This window comes from Bidens hawaiensis, unplaced genomic scaffold, assembly GCF_021521415.1.
Source record: "Bidens hawaiensis isolate Kalapana, Puna unplaced genomic scaffold, B.hawaiensis_p1.1 tig00000326_1, whole genome shotgun sequence".
Lineage (NCBI taxonomy): Eukaryota > Viridiplantae > Streptophyta > Magnoliopsida > Asterales > Asteraceae > Bidens > Bidens hawaiensis.
Window position 1 is genome coordinate 432,885 of NW_027491025.1, and position 15,888 is coordinate 448,772.

At 32.3% G+C, this 15,888-nt stretch overlaps 1 pseudogene; it reads right to left on the minus strand.

The window, feature by feature from the left end:
* Window positions 1-6,293: 6,293 nt before the first annotated feature.
* Window positions 6,294-7,216, minus strand: LOC143621280 (agamous-like MADS-box protein AGL80 pseudogene; annotated as a pseudogene).
* Between the last annotated feature and the right edge of the window lie 8,672 nt (window positions 7,217-15,888).

A 15,888-nucleotide genomic window follows, 5' to 3' on the forward strand; every position in this document is an offset into this window, starting at 1 on the left:
AAACATTTTTAAAGTTTGTTTTTATCTAAATTCCATCGCAAATTTCAATTGTTTACTAGTGTCATTTTCATACATTTAGTTTGTTTAATTACGCAAATTTAGTAGCGTTTTAAATCATTACAACTGGATAACTGACATTTTAAAAACATGTCATTTTAGTATTTTTTTTTCTAACATCGTCTATTTTTTTCGTTAAGTCAGGGGTAAGTTGGTAATTTCTTTTCTTTTTTTATTTTCTCTTTTGAGTTAATTGTCATTTTCATGTATGTGGTTTATTCTATTTAGCAATTTTAGTATCTTTTTTGAATTTATTGCAACTGGATATTTAGATTAGATTTTAACATAGGCAAACCAAAAGAGAAGTTACATATTACATATTACTAGATGCGTGCCCGCGCGATGCGGCGAGGATGCACACAAACATGACATCAGATGTGTAACCGGTGTTACTGTCTCTGTAGGTGCGTGACTTCACAATAGTACGCTCGTAATCCGACAATAGTATGCTTGTATTGGCATTGGAATCTTAATCGGTGTTAGTAAGCACGTCACACAATGACGGTGCATGCTCAGTCAGGTGTCGGTGCGCACGTAACGCTACATTGAACTCGTCTTGACTCGCAACCCATTCCGCTTGACAATGTTCTAACCGAAATTCGTTATGACTTGACCCCTTTCAACCCAAACCCATCCCAACCCAAACCAAATTAAACTTTTTGTATCGACTCATTCCAACCTTAACTTTTTAGACCCATGACCCGAACGGCCGAACTCGCCTGATTCGTATGTCAGTTTTTAATGGTAATCACGTAACACGTTAAGTTTTTAAAATGAAAAAGTATAACAATACTATACTCAAATTAAAGAGAATAAAATACTCGTTTTTATGGTATAATGTTTTAAAAAAAAATATTAGCGTGTGAAAAGGTTATAAACGTTTAAACGTCGTCGGGGTAGTTGGTTTATAATAAGGGGTATATATGTAAGTATTATATAAATTTACAAAATGTGATTAAAGTTAAAGGACCAAACTTGTAATTATTTTTGAATAAATAAAAAATAAATAATTTTGCTTTTGCTAAAAGACAAATATGTTAAAAGAAAAAATTACCCTTAAAATGTCTTGATCATATGCATTATGGTTTGTGCTAAAAACAACAAGTTTGATACCTCATAAAATTAAGAGGTCCCGCACTCATGCTTTATATATAGTATAGATAATTTAAAGATAACTAAAATACATGATAGAAGATGAAAAACTATGAAATGCATAACATTATTTTTAGCCATCTGTTCTTGATTGTCAATTTTCTTCCAGTAGCTTCAAGGTATATGAGTTCATCTATGCCATTGTTCCTGCATTTTCTTCATGTGCATTAATTTTGTTCGAAATTCCAGTATGATAATAGTAGCTCTTTAAACATCGAAGAATCAAGCCAAATAACAAACCCACAACTTCGCACCTTTCAGTATAACATCAGTTAGATAAAAAATTGGAAGACCAACATCGATTAATTAGGTCAGAAGTCAACAAAATTAATATTTTAACATGCCTTTCTACCACAACAATAAAAATGTCAATCAAGGTTACATGATGTCCAAGATGTTTGTTTGAACGATGGTTGACGAACCACATTAGTAAAACACCATTTCCTAATTCATTGAACTTGAAGATGAACAATGGTTAGGGTTTATAGGATTGATGAGTAGGGGTGATATGTTCATTTAGGATTAGATATGACATTTTAATTGTAATATGTAATGTCTCTTTTTGTATGCCTATATATCCAAAAGTAATCTAAGTATCTAGTTGCAATAATTTCAAAAAAGATACTAAAGTTTCGTAATAGAAAAAACCACACGTATCAAAATGACACTTGACTCAAATGATAAAATAAATAAAATAAACGAAATTACCATTTTACCACTGAGTTAACAAAAAAATAGAGGTGGTTAGAAAAAGTACTAAAATGACATGTTTTTTAAATGTCAAGTATCATATTGCAATGAATTCATAATCATATTGCAATGAATTCATAAATGGTATTAAAGTTACGTAATTGAACAAACAATAGATATGAAAATGAAACTTAACTCTTTGCTTTCATTACTTCCATTTCAAATTCAGTTTCAAACTATTTTTTAATAAATATAATTCTATAGTGGACCGGTCACAATCTCATGCTAAACGTTGCCCAAAATGAGCTATTAGTTCTATTTGATGTAAAGTATCATTTCTATACTTACATAGTAAGAGCATCTCTAATGCTAACTCCACGTGTATTTACATATTGTAGGTCCCGGACGGACTGTTTTTGATAAATGATCGAGATGGGTGCGGTATAAAAAAAACGATCGAACAAATAATATAAAGATAATATTAAATGACTCTATAACCAGTAATAAAAGATTCATAACATTAATCGAACCAATCCAACCAGGGTGAGCTCCCCTTGTGTGGTTGTTTACACAATAAAAACACACAATATGTGAGAAAATAAGTTTCCAATTTATAGCTAAACATAGTGACCAAACATTCTAGAAGCTTTCTTCCCGTAAAAGTTAAACTCGTGCACTGAAGCTCTCGTCTCGTATCCGGATTTCTCACCCACTTTAATTATTTTCTTGACCATAATATATTAACGGGTTTCGCTCTTTTGATATCATAAGTCACATTTTTTGCCTTACAATCACCCCCTTGACTTGTGATATCAATACTTTGTCACACTGTGCCTCTCATCTTCACAAATCACCAGATAAACCAAAGCCTCTTCATTTCAATTCAATGACTGACCTAATTTCATTCATGAAGTAATTCCCTCTTCTTTATCCATTCTCTCGGATCTTAAGCAATATAGGTTGAGAAGAGCTCGAATATCCACAAATTGATTTCTAGTTACCAGATTCAATGAGCAAATGACAAAACTCATTATTTCTTCTTTCTATATCCAAATCCAGGTCCAATTTTTTCAAAGTTCACCACATGAATCCAACTCCTCGAACGCCTTTAAAATAATATAAAAATACAAGCTTTGAACACGGTTAAACAATAACGAAAACCAATCAATTTTGACTTTCTTTAGTTTGGTCAATCCAAACATATAATTATTTCTCTGCTCAAAAACATCTTGCAATGATTTGAGTGTTAACTTCTGGCCCAAACTCAACCATTATGTAAACGGCCCAAACAAAACAAAATAAACAAGGCCCATCATATATAAAACCTAGCAGCCCACTATGAGACATTTACATCAGCTAACCCTGGCGGCAAACATATCCCAAAACCGCCAGAGTTCATCGGTGATGTCGCCGGAATTCCAATAGGGCCAGAGTTAACTGCCAAGTATCCATATCCCAAACCCGGATCGGACAAACGAACGGATTATTTTTGATAAACGAACGAGACGGGTGCGGTATAAACAAACGATCGAACAAATAATATAAAGATAATATTGAACGACTCCCTAACTGGTAATAAAAGATTCATAACATTAAACGAACCGATCCCACCCAATGTAAGCTCCCATTGAGTGGTTATTTACACCATGAAAACACACACAATATTAGAAAATAATTTTGCTATTTATAACTAAACATAGTGACCAAACATTCTAAAAAGGTTTCTCCTCGTTGAAGCTAATTAAACTCGTGTACCGAAACTCTCGTCTTGTATCCGGATTTCTTAACCATAATATATTTAATGGGGTTCGTTCTTTTGATATTATAAGTCACATTTTTAGCCTTACACGTAACTTCATGAAATATATATCACATCAAGTTTCAAATCTCACTAAAAAACCATCATTTTTCAACAATACCAATCCTTCACCTCACAATGCAAAGAGTATCATCTACTTTTATATTCATTCAATTTTGCATCAAAATACTTTTAATAATTTTCTTTTATATTCAGTGTGTTTAAATAATAGATAACTATTTAATATTACTTTAAATTAACGAAAGATATAAAATTAAATTATACAAACGTCATGCTAGATACATAAACAATCATGGATAATTATGAAATTAGATCCTCCTGAACAGACTAACAAAGAAAATACCTAGAATGATTCATCTATTATTTTAGTTCTCTCTCGTTTTCTTAATTGAAAAGATAACTGAAAATAAAAACTTACATAAATTTAAGACATACATTAAGATTATAAAAAAACCTAAATAAACATGAAAAAACTCCTGAACCTCCAAACTAGATTTCAACTTCCCAACACGCTTTGTTCGGATTGCCTCTTGTTCGTCTAGCTCCACGTAGGCTATAAAAGGAGCGCTGGAGATACTCTAATGCTTCATTTATTAAATATCCTTAAATACATCAAGTGAGTTTTCGCATTTGATTTACACACAAACTTAGAACACGCCATTTTTTTTTGTCTTCAATGCAACGTCCACTTTCAAACACATATTTAAAGAAACTATCATCTGCGTAATCTCGAGCTTTCAATAACTTAAACGTTATTTTCTTCTCACCCCAATACCTAGTTAATTAACAAACAATAATAAAAAAAATATTTAAAGGAAGGCGAGTGAATCAAATGAGTAACCCTAATCCGTTGAGCGCTCGTCCTCCCATGAATCATGGAACCTCAAACACCATTCAAGTTCAATGCCATATTCCTCCAATGTATCATCTACGTATTCCTCTCTAGGCCAGCACTGTATTCTTCCTCTGACTTTTGGAAAATCGGACGTGCTCATTCCAAAATCAAAGTTCTCCAATGACTTGATCAAAGGCCTGGTTCCACTCTTTATCAGTCCATGTCAACGATTCATCAATGAGAGGTGAGAAGTTTGTAAGGCATAAGAGTCAACAAAAAGAGTTGGGGTGCTTTGCTGGGTGTAATTGCATAACAAGGGGGTGGCACATTAGCAGGGCGTGTAGGTACAATTAGGCGTTTATGTTTTGCGGCGTACATGATCAAAAATGGTAAACGGATACCTCCACCCGTATTTGAGATTGAATGTGTGTATTTTAAGTTTGAGAGTGAAATTATTTGAATGAGAGTAGGTGCAGGTTTTAGTAATACTTGATTTAAAAAATAATAATAAAGCATAGCCGTTGGTAAGGGACCACCTCGTCCATGCTACGTTTGTGGTCCGGAACCTCCAAGCTAGACTCCAGCTGGACAACGCGCTACATACGGCTACCTCTTGTCTGTCTAGCTGCACGTTGGCTATGAGATGCTCTAATGCCTCATTTATCAAATACCCAAAAACGCATCACATTAGTTTTGACATTCGATTTCCACACAATCTCCCTAAAACAACGGTTTTTTTGTCTTCAATACTACTCCCTCTTTCAAAACACACTATTTAAAGAAACTATCAACTATGCGATCTTGAAATTTTAGTAACTTACGCTCTATTTTCTTCTCACCCAAATACCTAGTTAATCAACAATTATACCTTGTGAAATTAAAATTAAATGGTAAGGTCCCCTAACACAGGAGCTAGAAAAACTGCTTCTCGACCACTGACACAGAAGAAAAAATTATTGTATAAAAATGCAAATAACATAGAATATTTAAAAAAATAAAAACTAGACAAAATAGTTAAGATTTACATACCAAATAATACAAATAAAAGAATAATACAAGAAGAAACTTGAGTACGTCAATTCTTGAATCTTACTAAGAACAAATTAGATAAGGGAAAACCACAAGTTTGTTTACCATCGTCTAATAAGAATTTACATAACCAAGCTTAATTCTCATTACAACATGTATAAGCTTATATGCTATTAGTGGATCAAGTGTTTTATATTATACATTAAATAACATGTGTCATACTGACTATGTTCATGCCACTGCCCCAAGTCCCTGTTGTCGTGGTGTGCCAGTGCCGCTGTTCATGCAGCACTAACCCTAGTACCCCAGCCACCTTTGTGCCTTTTCGTAGCACATGCCTAAGTTGGAGTTGGAGACACTAAGCCTGACTTGAGAGAAGCATACTATGTATAGCAAGTAGCAGCCTAACCTACTTTTTTAGTGTTTGATGATCACTAATTAATACAATTATCTGGAAGATTATCATAATTAATATATGACCATATAATGATTAGTGATTTATGGTACCAAATTAAATCCATGTAAGTTTCTTTTGAAAGATATTTCACAATAACCAGAATTTGTGTATTTGACTTCTGGTATGAATATTTTGGATTATATATGATAGCATATTTCAGTTAGTTTGAAATTTAAAATTTAATGTTTAGTTTTCTGTTCTATTTACTACACTAGTAACACATGAAATTATATTATTGGTATGAATATAAAAGATGTATATCATGAGAGATGGAATTGCTAAAACATTCAAGCTGTTCTTCAAATAACATAATTATAATAAGTTACGAAATATATAAAAACCAACATTTAAAGCAAAGGAAACATGAGGATGACTGCAAACCCAAAATAGGAAGATAGTTTTAACTTTTATGGGAAAAGTGATTTGGCCAAGTCATATTGGGATTGTCAACAAACGGAGGCATCTCAAACCCAGGACCAAGACCCGGATTTTGTTCAGATGGATTGTTCATCCAATCTGTGAACCATTGAGTCCTTTGCATCCCACCCATACCACTCATGCTATCAACCATAGGTCTTTTCTCCAAGGACTGCATCCCAAGTCCTCTAGCCATCATTTCATTAGTAGCATTTGAACTACTACAACCAACATTCACTTGGGGTCGAGGCGGTAGCGGAGGCGGCGGGACGATTACTGCTATACCTTTCTTAAGAGACTCAATCCTGCTTTCAATGTCTTTCACGGATTAATCAACCAATTCACCCAGCTCATTCAGCTCAGGCAGCGTCAAGTTTTTGATCGTCCCATTTCCGATCAAGCATTGGTGCATGACCTGAGTCATCTGCATCTCCCAATTCTCCCTGAGCTGCTTCTTGAGCTGCTCACTAGCCTTGGCGATTCTTTGCTTGATGAAGCTCTCCTGATTCACCATCTTTTTGCTTTGCTGCATCTCTGGCATGCTGTTGAACTGCGCCAGCACGCGTTGCGCATCGTCATCGTTTGGCCACACCTCTGGCACAGTTTCATATGGGCTATACATTATGGCACACGCATCAATGTCACATAATGTGCTCAACTCATTCATCTTCTTCATCAAACCCTTCTTCCTTTTCTTGTAGCTGGCTTTCCTTGCTGAGTCATTCATTATGTAAGCAAGCTTTACTTTCTTCCTTGCCATGGTGAAGGAAGCAATTAATTGAAAGAAATATGGAAGTTGTGTGTGTGAGTTTCTTAGTTGCAATTGAGCATTGCTATATATACTATAGGTGACAGATATGACATGATCATAGCATTAAAAACTATTAACATAGTAATTAATTCTAAGATAAGTTGGTCAAAAGTAAAAAAAATGTCTATATTTGATTTTTTTTGAACGGTAAATTAGGATCACTCACGGACCACTGGAGTATTATCGTGTCACCAGCAGAACCACACGATCATATCCATCTCCACTAGACAATAATGCCTAACCACAAATTCAGGAGGAAACCCAATAAATTTTTGGGAAAACCCCCTTTGGGATTCAAACCCAGGACTTTATGGTCCCTAAGCCTTATCCCACCACCAAGATGCCACTAGTCTATAAAGAATAATATTAATAATAATAAAAAAGATTTGAGATATTATTTTTTAAACAAAGCATTAAAATTGTTGCTAATGAAAGAGAAAAAAAAATACTCCTTTCGTCACATTAAAAGTGTCTATATTATATATGCTTTTGGTTTGTCCCATTACAAATGTTTAGTTTTAAAATTTGTTAGCCTATTTCTAAGTTTAACCTTAAATACACACAACTAACAATAATAAACAATACCGATGGACCCAATTTTCAAGTATATTATTGTCATTTGGTAAACAAAATAGTAATCATTCTATCAAATTTATACCTTTTGCTTTTCAAACCATGACACTTTTAATGAAAAGGATGGAGTACATTTTAAATATTTTTCCAACTATGTTAGTTTTTATTTCAATATCTGCTTTATTTTTCATTGATAAAGAACTTCATTAAAGGCTCATTCTAACATTTTACATATCCTTACACTTTTGAGGATTTAAAATCAGTCACACATTTGTGAGTGATTACCGTACAAATATATAGAACACTAGGTTACGGGGATTATTTAGCATAGTTGATGGAATATTTAATTGGAGGGTTTGAGTGGTCGAGCAGACGAACTCCAGCCATGAAGGTTAGTTTTAGGGAGGAAATTAGATCATAACCTTAATATGACGACTTAAAATTTTAGCTCTTGGGATTTGCAACCAATACGATGGTCACAATACAAACATGGCATATTTTCCACCACTAAGATGGTTGAAGTTCATAAACCATATTTTTTCCATCAATTTGCGATAAAAAATGAACGCTCGTAAAAACTCCAACCGGTTAACTACCGTATCAAGTAACCTTGCTTAATTTGCGTATTTGTGGGAAATCGGTTGCTAAATTTGCTAGCGTTTCATAAGTAAAATTTCAGGGTGCAATTGGGTTGCTTTTCTAAGGGTTAATCAAAATTTCATTACATGTTTATAAGAAACTAGTTTTTATCCCCCGTATTACGGGGGTTGTTTTATATTGTTTGTTCTAATATTTATTTATTTTTTGAATTTATATTTTTTTTATTGTATGAAAGTTAATAATATACTTATGGTTTGATGATAAAGTGTTTCACAAATAAATGAGATGTTATAACCCGGTTTAAAAGCTATATGGTTTTGATGAGACCCAAGATCCGTTTATTTTTTTACTATAAAATTGGCTTTTTTAATTATAAATAATATTTATGAAAGTTAATAATATACTTATGGTTTGATAAGACCCAAGACCCGTTTATTTTTTTACTATAAAATTGGTTTTTTAATTTAAATAATATATATATATATATATATATATATATATTTAAAATAAATAAGCTATTAATTATTTAGTATATTCTATTTTATAAGATTTTTACATCAATAATTTGCTGAAAATAATTTTTTATTTAATGAGATGTTATAACCGGTTTAAGGAATATCTGGGTTTGGTAAAACCCATACCCATGAATTCGGGTCAAATGCATGAGAAGCCTCCATTTAAAAATCAAGTAAATCTGGTGACTCCAAAAAAAAGGGGGAGCGACCACATTTAAAAATCACGTAGGATTTTTATGTTTTCGTTTATATATATTATAGATGTGATGTAGTCATTCTAATAAAAATTATTTTCTATTTATTAAATTTGTCACCGTAAAGTGCCTCATTATTTGGCCTCATTGTTCCAAAATACACCGCAACATCCGCAAAATCAAGAAAATTGGACACCTCCACTTCCCATTTTTATCCTGCGCGCCCACAAACCAGAGACAGATAGTTATACCTATACGCACTACTAATCTACCATCTCATGCTTGTAACACCCTTGGCAAACACAACATCGTCCCACTCTTAGGCTATCCCACATCGGCCGTGGACAAGAGAGATCACTGGTTCATAAGTAAATGTCATGCCTCTTCAATCACCAACGCGTTTTGGGCAACCAAAAACAAATCCGTGAGCTGACTGATTGGTATCAAAGCCGAAGGTTTAAGATAGGTCGTTAGTGGTGCCTTAGTAACATGCTTAGGAACCCCATACGTGCTTATTTGTTTACCTGATGTGTTCTATTTGATTGTTTACAACTTACATAATTACTTGTTAGATTAAATACTTATTTAACTGCTTAGTTAATTGTTTACTTTATTGTCATGCACACACAACTCCTAAACTATGCTTCACTCTCAAAATATTTTATTGCTCCGAGACTATGTCTCATTCTCAAAATATATTTTATAACTCTGAGGCTGCCTTAACCTCAGAATTTTCTATTTAAATTTATTAAATTGACTTTTATTGTTGGAAACTTTCTTGAGAATTTCTTAGCTTTGTATTTGCTCTTTTTTTTGTTTAGAACTAGGGAGTGTGACAAGATTCCCCGCCATTGTGGGAATTGTCATGCGACCGACACTTTAAGCGTTTAACGTAACCGGCTAAACGGTTACACCCTTTTATTGTGTTTTATTATTTTTTTAAAATGTCTAGTCGGGTGTAAAACCCATGGGACGCCATGGACACGCCGACTGTACATTTGCACACTTTGTTATATTTGCGATATTTTGTTGGAACATTATCATCCATGGTGATACACTAGATGTTTCAACTACTTATGCTTGAGTTCGTTTATTCGTTATTTAGTTTGGTCGGTCAAATCGCCAAGTAACGCTCATGGGCCGACAAACTTAATTGATTCGTTAATGCGTTAATTGAGTTGGGTCATTCAAATTGCCAACTCACTCATTTGTTTTGGTTTTGGTATGCTAATAAGTTGGGGAAACAAAATGCCATGGAAAGCTCATGGGAAACCCAACACCCCGAAGAACATTCGTTAATTGTTTTATTTGTTTAATTTTATACGAAACAATTTATGATTTGATTTAATTATTCAATTATCCTATTATTCTATTATTAAATTATTCAATTCCTTATTTACTAAATCATTTTTGAATCAAGATTTATTTAAATTCTGACTTATCCTTAAGTCATGATTAACGCTAGCACAATTTATGTCAAATATCACTATTTCCTTAATAATTAATAAGAAATTTACACAACTTATTATTTATACTCATTTAATCTCAATTTACATAATTAGAGAAGGATTTCTACATCAAACAATATAGATCATATATTCTCTACACCCGCTTTATGACCACAAGTACTGTCAAAGAGATAGCTCCTAAAATCTCTAGGATATAAATTCTAACTCAAAATACTAATACAATCAATTTAATCTTGTTCACTAACTTCTTTAAAAGAAATTTCGATTCATTTACCCTTACTCGCCCTCATAACAACGATAATAGCAAGCGCAAGCTTAATAATCGAGTTTAGGTTATTAAGTAAACCAATTATCAATCTCAACGAAATCATAGCGTCCCAAACAAGAAATCTTACACCGGAATACGCTCGTTACGTCTTACTTGTGATTTTCGGCACCAGACTCAATCCTTGTGTCATTCTTACACTCACTATAACCGTTATGGTTATCCCGTTAACACTGGCCGTACACTACCTACGACACAAGACATCCCACTGTGGTCTATGCTGTCGACTTAGCTTTATACACCTGCTACACGTGCCTTCTACAATTATGGAGACCCTAATCACCTACGCAACGCATATCTCTTTACTCATTCACGCCGAGATTAAATTATACCGGCACCGTACCATACTACCCATGCTCATTTAGCTTAAACCTACCAACTCTATGTCTCTCATGCTTTCTTCATGTAACAAGGTCGTTTTCGCTTATTAGATTCTAGACCCGCAAGACTTAATTTCATCTAGCCTACCTTAGTCAAACCTCGTTTTTCTATAACCTATTTGAGGTGCCTCAAATTATTCAATCTCAATTATTTAAGCTTTCATAAACTCAATTAACAAAGGTGTTTTGAATCAAACCAGTCCTAATTAAGTTTTCACACAGAAGATTTTTATCGTCTTCATCATTTTCGTCTAGACGTACTTTGTATTCAATTATACCTTAAATGATTATTTGTCTAAATTAGTTATTTTGGAACAAACCCAACCTGGAAAATCCATCATTTTAAGTATTTTTTTTTCTCACATACAATATTTTCTTATCTTTCCAAAGATCAATATCGTTGGTTGTCGTACTTATCTATCTGCCTGGTTTTTATTAAAAAAAAATCTCTCTTAGGAGTTGATTCGTTAACATTACGTCAATTAATCAAAATATTTAGATTCTCATAAACTGAAAACAGTTTTTCAATTTTAAAAGACAAAATTTTGACAGTCAGTTATTAGTCGATCATATTATTTAAATTGTCTTTTCTCATTTATTTTGTTATTTCAAATTATTGAAAGCATGTCAATTTCTACCCTCAACCTTGATTATTAATATTTTTGGTACATCATACATTTATTGATCTCATGTTACACAATTTATCTTTCATCTTATAAATTTTCGTTGTTGAAATATAACTGTTGTAGTTTTATTATTAATTGAATCCTTCATCATTTAACCAAAATTATCTCCACTATGGAAATTTTCTTTCTTAATATTTAATTTAATTTTCATTATTAAAATGAATTTTTCATTAAATTTCCATTACCACTCATTTCATTTATTGACATTTTCGTGATTTTTGTTGAAAACGGTGATTAATGAATATCCGCTTCCCCATTTTCATCTATTTACAGTTTGTTTGTATACATAAATTTTTGCATTAATATCTTTGCATTTTCAATTACTACTTACAATACTCTAATATTTTAATTTACCTCATCTTAAATACACAATTGCGATATTTCAGTGTTGTATAAAGTTCTCTTTAAATTTCATGAGTTTCTCATTTAACTAAACTGAATCCCTCAAATTCATCCTTTAATCTTGTTCAAATTTGTACTCTCGATCTTATGAATTCCACCTTGAATGTTGCAATATTAAATATTTCACAGGTTATTATTCGTCTAAAATTATCAATGAATCAATTCATTAAATTTTGTTGATGTTATCCTTGCAATCATAGAATTTTAGTTTATTGTCTTATTTGGTAATTTCACATAAATATGTTAGTTGGCTCGTATCCCCACTCTCTTTCTTCACAATAGATCTTGTCGACGCATCATATATCCCAACTTTAATGTTTCCGTTTCTCTTAACTTTTAAGTTACTTTAAAATTTTCACTAATTTCATTAATCAAACTTGAAAGTTCACCTAAATTGCGTTATTAGAAATATTTTATAAAATCTTCTGATTTTACACTTATAACAAATCAACTCCCAATGGTCTTATAATATGTTAACACTTTCCTCGTATTTATAATAAATTAATAACTTTTCTCACAAAATCATGCCTTTCAAATATTTTGTAAACCACACGATGGGACGAGTTATGTGGACCATCCGACGACCTAAGTAATTATGGAGGCCTACATAATTATCGAAGTCCTCGCATGAAAATCATAATGCGTGCAATTGTGTGTCATGATATAGAACCGAAAGCAATTTGGATAACGGTACAAATGTAGAGATGATAAGGACATGGTGGATACGCCGCTGGTACATCCTATATATAAGTGTCCTTATCAAATTTTCATTTGGAGCGTTGTTTTGACTATTCAAAGTTCTGTATTATGTTTAATTTTAAAAATTATGTTTAAAATTTTTCTTTTCTCAAAATTTAATGGTTTTATTATACTATTCTTTAATTTCGAGACGAAATTCTCTAAAGTAGGGGAGACTGTAACAACTCGGGTTTTCAAACTACTATTTTATATCCGTTACCCGACCCGCTTTTACATTTAGAAAATTTTTTTATTACTAAAAATATCGAGTTATTCAAGTAATTATTGTTTTATCTATAATTGTTATTATATTTATTTAATATATGAAAATAACTTTGGTGTATATACAATTTTTGGCTAGAACTATAGTTTTACCACCTTTTGTTTCCATCTCTATATTTGAGGGACCTATTTGCAAATCTGTTATAAACATATTATCCAAACCCATTAGCCCATCCATCCAAACCCGTGTACCCCTAATCCGTGACCCGTTTAAGTTTCGTGGACCGCAATTTTCGTTGTATAGTTGGTAATTGGATCATAGATCGCGTTAATCACGCTATAATCGGTTCACCGACGCATTTAATTTGGAAAAAATGAATCTTTTATATCAGGAATTTCTTATATTACCTAGCGGCCAAAACCCGTTCATCAAAATACATGTAAACGGCCGACATAATGCAATTAACCTTGCAGTTATGATCTTGTAATCATCTCATTCAATACCCCCATACTTAATTATATTATAAGTCTGCTGTATCGTCGTTCTGGGCTTTGTTCTTTCCGGCCATTTATCGAGCGAGTGAACCATCGATTAACAACTGGTTAAGGTAATTCTTACTTCCATCATGTTCTTCGTAATCTGCACTTCGAAATCCTATCATCAATTGAATTAAAACAACGTATATTGGCCAATTTCAGAATCTAGGGTTTATAACTATTTGGGGATAAAAGCTGTTTTGTATATATTAATTAGTTTTCAATCTTTAACCAATTGTCAGTTTGGTTCAGTTGGCTTGATGTATGTTTTCAGTATTTGACCCGGCCAGGGGCGCGGGTTCGAGCCCCCCTGGACGCGGTTTTATATTTTTGTTTTCTTATTTATTGTTTTATGGTTTATTTAACTTATAATAAATATTAGATATAAAAATAAATATTAATATGGTCAAACCGACATCTTGGACTTGTTTCTTGTCAAAACTCGTAAAAACGTTCGTTTACATATACATATATGTGTGTGTGTGTATATATATACATACATGTATGTGTTATTAGTATTTTTTTTATAATATTAAATTAACATTACGTTATTAAAACCTGACACCGTTATTGTTGTTTTCTAGTCGTCAAACGTCTTTATAAATTTGCTTTTATTAATGTTATATATACATGTGTCATTCTATAAAATTTATAACAATCGTATTTAAAACGTATTAATTATACTTATAAAATTAGATTTTTTTTGTTAAATATCCCAAGATAAATATTGTATTATAAATATATATTTTAACGTTAGTATTAGATTATTCAAGATAGTACAAGTTACATTTTTAAGTGCTGGATTCGTTAAAGATTCTAATGTATCAAACTTATTATAATTAGATGTTTAAACGTTTATTATTATAATATATCGTAACTCATATTTATTTAAATTAATTATTCACAACTTAGATTATATGATAAGCAAACAATTCTTTTAATTTAAATAATGACTAATAATATTGTTTTCATAATAACAATTACTGAGCGAATCAATCTTTTAATTAATAACCATTCTAATCACAACATAACCCATATAGCATCGAATTCTCAAATCTATTATGCGCATTATCTCATTTGTTAATAACTCATAATATTAAATTATGTTAAATCATTTATTTATCCTATTTAACTAGGAATCCTTGTCGGTGTATCCCGAAAGGTTCAACATTCTCACGTCATCATTTTATTCTTGTTCATCCGATCAGGTGAGTAATCACTCCCTTATTTTACTTGTTTTCAAATGTTTCGGGGACACTTGCGTACCATTTATCATATTATTTATCTTATTATTTCTCAAACGCAAACCGTGATCTTTGTGATGTGTATCAATTGAATGATTGCATGTTACTTGCTATTTGCTTACTTGCTTACTTGAATCGCATTTGGAGAGGTCCAACATAATCTCATTATAGTATGATCATACGACCGTCGTAGTGGCCGGAGCCCGATCGCATTGGCAATGGTTTCACCGACACCTCATTTTTGGTAACCAATGCCCATTCGCATGGCAACCGTTTAGCCCTTTCTTTATAGTTGATTATTTATGTATGTGCTATGGTTTAATTGTTTACGCTCACAGATAACAGTTTTGCCTATTTTTATTCACTTATATCATTATATATTATTACCATTTTTGTTTGTGTCAAAACTGGTGATCTACTCACTCAACATGTGTTGTTGACAAACATATATTTTGTACGCATTTGCAGGTTATAGATTTGGATTGCTTATCGAACTGAAGCTCACATAGAGATGACTTTAGGATAAAACATATACCACAACAGTTGGTTTTGTATTTGTAATTTTCTTTATTTTTGTTGTATATGAATGTTGTTTAATAATAAATAAATTAATTAGATATTGTCGCTTTATAATTTCATGATAGTAACCTTGTGAGCTGTGACAATCAGTTCAAGTCTCGGCATTTCAGCCGTAGGTTGGGGTGTGACAATGCTGTTGAGCCCGCACATCCAATTT